The sequence below is a fragment of the Trachymyrmex septentrionalis genome, unplaced genomic scaffold (assembly GCF_001594115.1).
Source record: "Trachymyrmex septentrionalis isolate Tsep2-gDNA-1 unplaced genomic scaffold, Tsep1.0 scaffold80, whole genome shotgun sequence".
NCBI classification, from domain to species: Eukaryota; Metazoa; Arthropoda; class Insecta; order Hymenoptera; family Formicidae; genus Trachymyrmex; species Trachymyrmex septentrionalis.
This window is the reverse complement of record NW_017305988.1, coordinates 1,744,435-1,748,103: the sequence shown is the minus strand read 5'-3', so window position 1 is coordinate 1,748,103 and position 3,669 is coordinate 1,744,435. Positions and strand designations below refer to the sequence as shown.

General features: G+C 39.9%; 1 protein-coding gene across 1 annotated transcript in view; it reads right to left on the bottom strand.

Annotated features, from left to right (window-relative positions):
- The window catches only part of LOC108754738 (kynurenine/alpha-aminoadipate aminotransferase, mitochondrial-like), a 21,258-nt gene that overhangs the window by 11,150 nt on the left and 6,439 nt on the right, over positions 1-3,669 (bottom strand). The window lies entirely within an intron of this gene.

Sequence of the window (3,669 nt, the reverse complement as noted above, 5' to 3'; positions counted from 1 at the left end):
TTAATTAAAATCATTTTTAATATCCGACTTTGGCTTGAGATCAAAGAATTAAAAAAAGGAAACTCTTGAAACAAGGAAATCAGCAGATTTCACTTTAATACATTCAGTTTCTTTGCGGCGTCGCACGGAAACACTCCTAAAAAGGAGTCAGTATAAATGAAGATAGATAGAGAGGAAAATGGTTGATGGGGGTAGTGAGAGAGTGTATATTTTTCTAAACGATGATGGAAGAAGTGCAGCAGAAAGGCACCGAGAAAAGGTTCACGTGATTGTACGAACGTTAGATGCTAAAATCAATCGACACGGACTCGTTCTTGTACAGTCTCTAAAAAGTCTCGCACTCGCCCTATTTATATATATATATATATATATATATATATATATATATATATATATATATATATATATATATATATATATATATATATATATATATATATATATATATATATATATATATATATATATATATATATATATATATCTCCGCATACGTTATCCTCGGCTTTTTCTGAATTTTAGATTTCAACTAGACACTGTTTGATTGTTACATTTGGCAATTCGGCAGCACTCACAAGTTTTCAAGCTCCTTGTCTTACAACGCGACTACGGGGCGACATGCTGTACGCCATACACCGCTGAGAATTTTGCATTAAGCATCTCGTTAATTTTAAAAATGCTCGTGAGAAATATATACTTCACTTATGCGATATTGCGCGGATTGACAGCTACGACAGAAATACGTGACGCGTAGTTATTTGTATTAAATGCAGGACTTTCTCGAAGGAATTTTAAATAGATTTTTTTTTTCTATATTCGTTTTTATATTATTTGTTAGAAAGAAAAATGACAGGTAGGTGTCTCGATAGAAGAAATGAATTGGAACAAATTCATCAGCGTGTTGACGTATAGCAAAACGCACACCTCGCGATAGTAATAATTCTGTTTTATTCTCCTACAGCCGCGTTCTAGAACTTCGCCTCTCGTGACGACTACTTTCTCATAACGTCATCATAATTCTCAAGCGAAATGTCGGGCTTTTATATACGTATATATAACAATAATTCAATAAGGCATACGATATCCAATTAGGGACTTCCCCTTATTTATCACGAAACTTTTACGTGTATTCCTTGAAGTTTTTGGACATTTCTCGCTCTTTCTCTTTTCCTTTTTATCTCCGAGAAACTTTCTTGTAATCTCTTAGGTCCGCAAAAGTTGACACTTTTTTTTTGCCTAATGTGGCCACGAGTGTAATGGATAGCCGCATATAAATTACTAGAGGGAATTACATGGATCTGTAGTCCGAGTATTATACATTCTCTCCATATTTCGTGCCTTGTTTTGCGGCTTGTTAAATTCGTACCTCTCCGGGGCGAAGTTTGGAACGCAGCCAACGTAATATAAAGTCTCTTCTTCACGTAGACGACGCGACGTCAGAGTCTCGCCTTCTCTCGCGTTCTTTGTCGATCGGCGAGGACGAGTCGCTGTCGTATACGCTCAACGTAACGCGACGTGTATGTATGTACACTTATCTAAAAGTAACGGTCGTAGCACTGCGTGCGTGGCCTATTACATAATATTTCTTCTCTTTTTCTTTTTTTTTTTTTACTCCCGATATAATATTATAACTTTTCGGCTCGTCTTATTTGTCTACTATACAAACTCTTGGCTAGAACAACGGTAGGTAATCCTCGTGCGCTCATTTTTCTTTTATGTAAATGTGTTTTACTGTATTTATTTTCTGTTTTTTTATATTCGTTTATCATCGTGTGCCTGGAGGGGCTGACCGGCAGTGATGTTAGCCTCGGCGGAAAAGTCTCCAGATGTAGACACAGAGGCATATATGGCTCGCCTGGTTCAACTACGTTTTTACCTTTTTATCGAAAATAGACACAAGTTGCTCTTGTCAACGATAAATATCTCGTCTACTATACATCTTTTTTTATCTTTTTGCTCTTTACACCGACGCGCGCTCTAATATTTTAATACATTTGACTTTCTACACCCAGCGAGCTTCTCGTCAGCTAATATCACTGAATTAACGGAGATAAAAGAACTGAAGCAACCTCACTTAATCTTGCTCTTATTGCTTTTCAAGTACTTCACTTTTTCTTTTCAAATCAGATACAGGCCTGATTGTAAAGATTTTTGTTTCCATGGAATATCCAATCGATCGATATTCCAGTCCAGAGGCAAATTTATCGAACAACTTTGCCGAAAAGACCGATAAAACAGATTACCTCGCGAAAAATACGGCAATCAGGGAACTTGGGCAACTTCGATTCGCTGAGACCGTTTACGGCAATCGCTCTGTTTTCCGGTTCCCCTCCATCGAGCACGGTATTTATTTATCGCACGCACAAAAGGGTTATAGACACGTACACGTACACCCAAAACTTTACAGAGCTTACAAGATTACACACAAATAGAAATACGTTTTATTTCCTCGCGTTAGGGAAACCGTCAGATCGACGGCGAATCGGCCCTGATGGAAAAATCGTGACAGGAAAAACCGGTTCGACGATTATCCGAACAAAAGTGCTGTTTCCCTCGTTTCTCTCTCTCTCTCTCTCTCTCTCTCTCTCTCTCTCTCTCTCTCTCACTCAGATTTCTTTCTCTCTCTCTCTTTCTCTCTCTCTTTCTCTTTCTTTCTATTTCATTCTTCCATCCGCTCGTCTCGCTGAAAATCACATGTTACACCGACATCATACAATCGAGTATTGCGAGCGTATTATTGTTTTCACGAGAAGTATCTGTTCAACGAACTTGATTATCGTCGCGCTTGTATATAAAAATAATTCCCTATTACCTCCGTGACATTGTCAATCGGCCTTCCTTCGACAGTCTCCTGAGTTGCGAGTTACGCGGTTCACCCTGATCGATTGGAACGAGTCTTTTCGCTCGTTTCTCGGATAGTCCTTTTGTGCGATATTAGATCACCGTTGCATGCGTCCCTTATCCCAAGTTTCGCTGCTCAAGATCTCGCGATCTCGAGCGGCATCACGAATTGCCAATTAGGACGCGACGAATGTCTTAAGCGAGGAAGTGCATTTGCTTTGCTTTCGTTGTTGAATGGATCACGGATGTCGATGTGCGCCTGGTCGTGTTACGGAGGATGCTCGTATGAAGAGATTCAAGGATATGGCTGAGTGACGGGAAATAATGAAGTCGCCCCAATCTTCTTCGACTACATAAGAGATTATGGAGCACGGCTTACGGATGCCAGATAAATTGCGCGCATTTCCTCTGATGCGTCGGGATGCTGGTGGGTTATATTCACAGTACAGTTACGTGAACTTTCAGATAAATCCGACTGCGCGCGTACGCATTGTTCGCCAACTCAAATATATTCTCAAGTATAACGGGGTTGAGGCAGATGACTGAAATATGTCGGTAGATGAAATTTCAGATATAATTAGACTAATTGTAAGTCGCCGTCGGCCTCGCCTCGCGTTTCATCCTTTTAAACGGGCGAGTAATTCGACCCGGGTTTCGTGCTTGCTATGGAGTGTACCATACAATCCACGTAAAATGCCTTCGATTTGGACTACCTTAAGATGGGTTTGCTCTGGTTCCGGGACAGAAGTCACCGCCGTAATATCGAAAATCTCCGATATTTCCTCGCGCTCTCGGAAAATGCTTTCCGTCGTTCTTTTTCTATATTTT